The sequence below is a fragment of the Vanacampus margaritifer genome, chromosome 17 (genome assembly GCF_051991255.1).
Source record: "Vanacampus margaritifer isolate UIUO_Vmar chromosome 17, RoL_Vmar_1.0, whole genome shotgun sequence".
NCBI lineage: Eukaryota > Metazoa > Chordata > Actinopteri > Syngnathiformes > Syngnathidae > Vanacampus > Vanacampus margaritifer.
This window is the reverse complement of record NC_135448.1, coordinates 16,105,628-16,114,292: the sequence shown is the minus strand read 5'-3', so window position 1 is coordinate 16,114,292 and position 8,665 is coordinate 16,105,628.

The following is an 8,665-nucleotide window of genomic DNA, read 5'->3' as shown; positions in this document are numbered from 1 at the left end:
AGACCTGTTGTGTGATTTAGGTATAACGGTGCCATACGCAGTTTTCTTTGCATTTCGGTGGTTTGAGGAGGTTTGACCCCCACCCCAAAAAATATATATTAAAAAAAATCTAGCTGCGTGGCAAACTTGGGAGTTCTGGCAAGAAATTCTAGCCACTTTCACACCTGGTATTACATTATCAGTAAAAATAGTTATTACAACATCAGTCAGCATTTTTTTATAACATTATGGTGACGTTACTTTACTGTGTTTTATAACATTTTTGAAGTAGTAAAGTGCACATTTTATTACATTTTCAAGAAGTTATTGAATTATAAAATGTTACTTGGCCGCTCACTGTTAAAAGCAAATTGAATTGGATATTTTTGTGCTTATAAGTGTTTTTTTTTTTGTGTGTGACCAACATGTTATCTGAGGAATATCAATTCACCAATTATACCTGCTTCAGACTGAAAAAGTTGCATGACTCAGATACATAATTCTGCTCCCATTTTAGTGGAGTGGAAATGTCATAACGTAGTTGGATTCACATGAGATGTCGGAGCCAAACAATGGCCTTTCAAACCCTGTTGGTGGCACAACTCAGGGGATGGCAAAGCCTGTCTGTCAGTTCCCCTGACGATCCCGTGACTTTTAATCCCAGGCCAACATCATGTTGACATTTTTGGTATTCGGTGACAAGGCAATCCCTTTTATTTATTTTTCCTAATTAAAATGATGTCCCATTGCTTTATCACATCCACTCAAAGAAGGTAATGAGATTTGAATGCATAATTAAGATTTGCATGCAAAACAAGCAGCTTGAAAATGTAGTGGGAAATCACACTGAATCATGTTCAAACCATTTTCCCAAAACATGCAAAAACACTCCAAAGTTTCACAGCGGTTACAGTTAAATGATTCTTTAAAAAAAAAAATATATATTTTATATTCTTGGCTAAAAAAAAATGCTCAAAGAAACCCCAAACAAGTCTGTTTTCCACTAATTACAGAGCATTACTTTTCATACAGAACTCTCCCAAACTATTGTGAGTTCAAGACAATTTAAAACGTACGTTTTTCCTCTTATGTTGGCACGAAGACAGACTGATGCAAGTGGAAGAAATGCCAAGCTGCGAAGTAAAGGACAATGTTGTAGATCTCATTTGGTATGCATTGTCCAAGAAATTCACCAGCCCTTCTTCAGCTGCCTGCATTACCATCTCACTACAGTTTGATAACGCCAAGGTGGCATCACTCGGGCAAAAATCATCTGTTTGATATGCACGAGGAAGCGTTTGTACCTCATAACATTTTCTGTCTGATGTCCAATGGTGCACTTTACCAGAATAGATTATGTCTTGTTCCCATCTTTTCATGCACTCTCATCTGTGCAACACCCCCAACTTTTATAGCCTCACATTACCTTGGCCATATGCATTGTTGTCCTACTTTAGGAGATTTATGCGTTTTGCCAATTGTTTTTTTCTTAACTAGATGAAGACATTTCTGGAGAAATTGCGTGTGAATACTCAAATGCTGAATAAAAACATATAGAAATGTGGAATCTTATTGAATGAGGTGGAATGCAGTTCAAGGATACGGAATTATGTTGATTTTTTGGTATGTAGGAATTGAATCAGTTGAAATTGTATAGAGTTTTGAATAGGAATGTTACAAGCTCTGAACCTAAACCCGAACACATTTCCTCGAATTAGGAATTTTGTTGGTCAAAAATATGCACTATTTAGTGAAAAATGTGGAATTTGTGCTATGTGGGAATAGGGGGACTGTTAAAAATTTATCCCAAGGTGAATTGAATGAGCCAAAGATTGAGAAGTTTGAATGGGAGTGAATTGTTGAACGCCTCATTGGAAATGAATAGGAATTTTGGGGGTGAAAAATGTTGAATTGTGGGAAAACAGTGAATGTTAGAAATGAGAAAATTAATAGCCCGCAAAGCGTGAATTTTTGGAACATGTTAAAGCTGGAATGATTTGAATCGGTCAAGGAATGTAGAAGTAGTTGGAGGGCAAAAAAATGTCAGAATAAAAAACTATAATGGTGTGAATGCTTTCAACATTTACATATTTAATTATTACTTGCAATGTTCTCATTTTATGTACTATAGTTGTGATTTACAGCAGCAACATCTTTAAACCATCTTATGGCCACAATACAGTATAAGATCTCTAATGTTTAGGTTAGTTTTTGTTTTCCTGCCCCTTGAAACAAATTTACTTTTCATCCGTAATTCACTCAAAATATTGCTTCCCTCCCACTCAACATAGGACCTTATTCGGCCAACTAGAGTTATTAAAGGCCTGGTGCCAAATATGTAGTAGAAGCAGGAAAGTAGGAGACCAGAATCCTTAATGGGGATGTGTGTACTTCAGTGTAGTCCTTCCTGAGCAAAGTCTTAGTTTGTCATATTGCAAGATTCTTACGTCAGATTTCGAGAGATATTGCTTTTCTGCCCAATCAACTTGATGACTGATCCAATCTTCTCAGTAATTTTGTACCATGAATTTGGACAAAAGAGTATTGTGTACTTTAATTGGTAGGAAAAAAACAAAATGCAAATTTTTCGGCTACTTTCTTGACCCTCATGCTATGGCAAAAATAATTCACTGTACTGTTCAGTTTTGATTCATATTTCATGCCCCAAAGTTATGTGAGTAGGACTGTAAATGGTTGTTAAGAATTTGGTAGATTGTCTGGAACAGATTGTTGATTAACGTCAGTGGCTTTTGATCCAATCTGCTGTTTAAGATTGTTGGGGTCAACATTTTTTTTTTTACAAGACTACCAAAACTCCCATCATGTTTTTACAAGCAGATAATATGCAAATCTTGAACAATATTGCCATTGTTTCTTTGTTAAAAAAAAAAAAATATCACCATACCCTTGGCTGTGCCAATGATTAGAGATCATTTTTAATCACTCTCTGTAATGGAGGGAGTTTTTTTTTGGTATAAAGGGGGTAACTCTGATAGATATAAGAGTTTATGGGAGTTGACAAGGCACATTTCACAGAGGACATTAGATCTGGCAGCTTGTCAAAGAGAACACTGGAAAAAAGAGCAACAAGGGCGGGAGGTGGGAGATTGAAAGGGAAACTCTAAGGTCACTCGGCTGGTCATCAGATAAGAGAAGTTTCCATTCTGCTTTCCTTTACCTTTTCTTCATCGTCCTTGTCTTGGCGTCATCCATTCCATTAATTACTGTGTGGCAAACAAGAGGAGTCAAGAGTGCTCCCATTAAAGTACAATAAATAGTGAAGACATGCAGAATGTAATTACAGGAACTAAGATTGTTAGCTTTGGTACCGAGGAGATTCTAACTAAATAAGGTTTTTGAACGACATTAAAAAAAAACATTTATGCTCCGTCTCTGCTTTCTCTTTCATAGATGACACCTTCTATGTGGGATGATAGGATATCTTTAAACTCCTGCAGAGAAAATCATGAAACTATTGATGATGAAGAGTAGATGTTTTGGATACTTTCAAACAACTTTTTAGAAAAATATTTACATGTTTATTGGATGCTGTAAGATTTGACCTCAGGGTTGTTATTTTTAATTAATTCCATCTCATCTGCAGTAAACCCTGAGCGTGTACTGTATCACATTCCCAACATTTTTTTTTCTCTTTGGCAGGCTGTGGGCAACCACGGTTTTACGCAAATGGACTATGAAGGGTGTGAAATGGCCTTCCTAAAGCAAAATAATGCATTCTCCTAACCTAACACACAAAATAAGCCTTTTTCCTCTTTATTCACTGCTGGATGCCATTGCCAGCTGCAAACTCAATGTGGTTCCCCAAATTGATCGTTTTAATTAAAATTTGTCATTGGAAAATGTGCACAAACAAGCCATTTAGAGCAACAGATTTTCTCTTCCACTGTGCTCATAAGCCCCAACAGGGGCAAATCAGATATTGGCGTTGATAACTACCTCACTAGATTTAATACAGAGGAGCGAATAAAAGATGTTAGAGGCAATATTCCAAATGGGTTGTAGCCTGTAACTTTTTCAATAACTCAAAGTGTTTTCTAGGCTCTAGGGAGAAAAAAAAACATACCTCAAGTGTTTTTGGGATGCAAAAAAACGAGACCTGTACGGGTGGGTCTGAAATGTCAAGCGTTAAATGGATTAACACCTCTTCTCTTTACCTCCTCCTCCTTTTCTAGCCCCTTTCATACAGTCACTTTGCCGTTCTGTTCAACACTGCCCAGAAATAGAAAGTCGTTAAGGCATATTTGTACAAAAAAAATGCTGCGTCCATGTTTGTGCTGCATTCAGGAATGAATGATGATTAATCCCGTAAGGATGCCTTGTATAAAGTCCCATGTTGGGACTAACGAGCCTTTCCTCATGTTTCAATAACCCTCCGTCCTTCCACTTTGACCTCCTTTCCTCATTGTCGCCGTCTGGTGCTTTGCAAACAGGTTTATGCTCTGCATTTATGCTTTTACCTCCAGGCCATTGTACAGGCCATTTGCTCTTTTACAACCAACAGAATATCCTCTCTGCAAAGACCCTTTTCTAATTTGTGGCTAGTGCCATTATTTAATTATCCGGGTGGAAGTGCTGCAGAGCCCAACCTTCCACTCACCGCAACATTTTTCATTACAGGCCAGGTGTCATTCACAGCATCATACAAATTCATATGGTACTTCAGGGTACTTCTGCAATCCACTTGGTTAGTATTTTCACCTATTTTAGGTAAATTGCTTACAATGTCATTGGATTATCAACAGCACCAATGTCCAAAAACTGAATAGAGTTGGTTTCTTTTTCCTGTCTGGATTCAGTGAAGCACAGCAGTCTCACGTCCTATGCTCTGGTAATCGTATCCTCTTTTGATAATATTTGTATTTGAGCTTCATTTCAGCGATGGTTTGGTAGCTTTTGTGCTTCTTTTGAGCTGCTCTCCTTTAACATGTACTGCCTTCATTTTGTCTGCGGCACCCTGTGGTTAACCTTACAGTATACGCATTGCCCCATGAACACACATTTTGTAATATATATACAGTATATATATATATATATATTTAATCAGTTGTAACTGTATTAAAATATGTGTGGTTCTGAGAAAACATGGTCCAAGAGCATATGAGGCCAAACCTGAACATGGGTAAAACCAGTTCAAAATGAAATATGCTTTAAATCAAACCGTCCTGCTGTGTGCTATGAATAAATAAGTTCCCTTCAGCCCTTTGCGTGCAGGAGACTGTTGAATGTCGTGGTCAAATCTGTTGTTACATGTTGGTACGGTTGTTACATGGACAACAAACAAAGTGCACCCAAGTACCAAATTATTTTCAATTTATTTAATTTTTTTTACATTTGAACACCTACAGTAACTTTTTGTGCATAGATTTTCAGTACTGGTACACATGGCCAATGATATGAATAAAATTACCTCTGAATGGTAAACCATTTCAAATATTGTTGACTCACACGTAAGAATACTTTGTATTTGTATAGGGATTAAAAAAAAAAAAAGGGGGGGATTACTATGTTACTGGTTCGGTCATTTGTTTTCCAAAGTAAAAACAGATGTTTGCAAATGTCTTATTGTGATTAATTACAGAATATAATCCGCCTTCTTTCATGAAGGACTACAGAAATCGGTGAACAATTAACTGTTGATATGCTGAAATCAGAAAATTTGGACAATTGTAATAAAAAAAAATGGCTCCAAACGATTACTCGATTATTAAAATTGTTGTTGATTAATTTTTTTGATAGCTCTAGAACCCACTAAGTTAAAAGGATACTCGACTCATTGAGCCATTAATGTACAAGAAAAATTATAAATTTATAAAAATTTATTCTGGACAAAATATTAACTTTACTGCTGAAAATTCCTTTAAAGTAAAGGTGGAAGTGATTGGCTGTATTTTGTATAACAACCGTCATTTTTTTCTGCCGACGTATTGTCACATACAAGAGAGCGTGGAACTCGATTAAACTGTATTATATTTGCATTCTGACAGTTTCTTGGTATCAACTTTGAAAAGTTATGCATTTTAAGGGTATAAAGGGGTCTTGTTTACTTGGGATTATGAGTGTTTTTTCTAGTAGAGCTATTCCTGAATATCACAATTGAATATATCGATAGCAACAAAAGCTCCTATTGTTGTAGCGACTGTTGCTTGAGATCATGTAACTAGCCCAGAACGGTTTTACATGGATCGGAAGCTCCCCACTTTGGCACAGGCACTTTGATCCAAATGCCCATAATTGATCTATGAGAAGTTGTCAAGTGACTCTTACTTGACAAGTCAATTGTTCCTCCTCCTGCCTCTCTGTGATAGTCATATCACTGCTGCCAGCTTGACTCTGACATTAGACGGGCGCAGCAGAGGCCAGTTGGCTCGGATCAGGCACAAGCTCGCTCTCATCCGCCGCCACAAGAGCACTGAATATTGTTTTAACGCGTTTCTGTCCACCTAATAAGCGGGGGTCTGAGTTACTGACTCAAATTTTTTTCTCCACGTTGTCCGCTGTGCAGTGGGTCTTTCTCATTTGCTCCAAAAAACGTATAAAAACGTTCTACTATCAATATGGCCATGGTCCCAAAAACATATTTATACGTTTTTTTATGCTAGAGCATAAAAAATGATGCAGCTTCTGAACTGAAGAAAACGCTTGAAGCAATGGTAGTTATTACCAAAATGGCCTGCAGGTGGCAGTAGAGTATACAAGATCAACCATGGCCATGTTGCAACAAGCTCTTTTCCCCAGTGTTACAGATTTGTAACATGAAACTTAGCTATATTTGAATGCTAATTGCTGCAAAATGGAAACAGATAGAAATATACTTCCTTCTGATGAACAAAAAGACTCTAATCTTTCTTTTGGTAGGTTCCATGTTTTTATAGCAATAGAACACAATATTTTGTGGGCCTTGCAAAATCTGTCAAAATCCAGTAAAACAGCCGGGAGCGAAGGGTGTTGCTTCAGTGAAAATGGCAGATAAACATAACAACAGGAACAAACAGTGAGTTTGACTGCATTTACTATTGGTTTCCCATTTAAGGAATTGTGGTGCATCTTTAATGAAGGATAAAATGCTTATCACTAGATGCCACTGTTTCTCCTTTCCTCTAGCACGCTCTATAAAACAGTAACCTTCTTGCATTTTCAAACAATTTCCTTATCTTGCGCTGCATTAGCCATCAAAGGAAATACACACCAAACATGGGGGAGCCAAACAAGTTTGCGGGTGTGCTTGCAAACATTTGAATTAATTTATTAGATAGGTTCGTGCTCCCGCATGATTGGATACTATCAACAAAAACATACTGACTCATAGAGGACAGAGATTTGACTCTTTTGAATACAAGGAAGCCATTATAAACTCTCATGTAGATTATTTTCAAAGTCAAACCGCATCATGATTTATGCTTTGTAATAAGTTCAACGATTTGTGCGGCTTTAACGCAATAAGCATAATGACAATTCTGGAGAGCGATGAGTAAGAAGAGAAGCACCTGTTTGTATGGGAGGCAGGATGACGTTGGTGGAGTGGATCTGCGCTCGTGTCGCAAACAACCTTTTTGCTCTAGCTGCCGTCATGGGGACTCAACTATCGCATGGCTGTAGGGCAAACAGAGCGAGTGATGGCAAACAACGCGCATCTCCTCCCACTACGGTGCTCTGTCATGTTTGTAGAACACACCGTGTACCTGCTCCGTTGTTATGGAGGGATGGGATGGCGGGAAGAAAACCACAGGAAATGCTCAAAAGCACACTAATGCAAACAAGACGACACATTGAACATAGCAGAGCATACACAGGATTGTGCGGAAATGCCACTCCTCAGATCCATACCGCGAGTCATTCAAGCCGACTGGTGGCTTAGAAAATTTGTATAATTCCTCAAAGTTGGGGAATTTTTTTAAATTTTTTATTAGGCTAAATGTTTTTTTTTTTTTGTGGGGGTGTGGTGAGGTGTTCACTCCGTAACTCAGCTTAGTGTGGACATTTTCAAATCATGAATGGTATTAATTAGGGATGTAATGATAACGGCAATATCGTGATTGCGGGCTAGTAAAACTGCCACAATGTCGTCATCATGTGATGATAATAAAAGCAGCACATCTGTTAAAAAAGTTCTATTTGTGCAGTTCTAGCACCCTCTGGTGGCTAATTTTTTTTTTTAGTGCAGTTACATTTTCGTAAGGGATGTTTTGGCCCTTCTATCTTATTTATTTGCAATATTGTGACTTTTTTATTATTATTGCCAACCTCCCCACAATATTGTGATAAGTTATCGTACCGTGAGCTTCATATCGTGATAATAAAGTATCGTGATGTTTCTTAACGTTTTAGCCACACCGTTTTTCTCCTTGAATATCCGGATTGTAGTCCGGCAGAATCCTGAATCCAAACAGGAAGATTCATATTATTAATATGCTCACATGCACATTCGACAAAGACATATACTCGATATAGTTCGACCCTCATATCTTTACTCGTGAACCGCGCACGTTCCCCAGCGACTGCATATTCTCACATAATCCCGTCTGCGGTCGCGATTGCATACACGCGCGCTCACACTCACATTTTTGCTCTCCCATAGGGATTATCATGCTTGACACCTCTCAGACTGAATGGCTTCCCGCTGACAGGCTGGTGATCTGTCTGCGTTGACACTTGCACACACCCCACC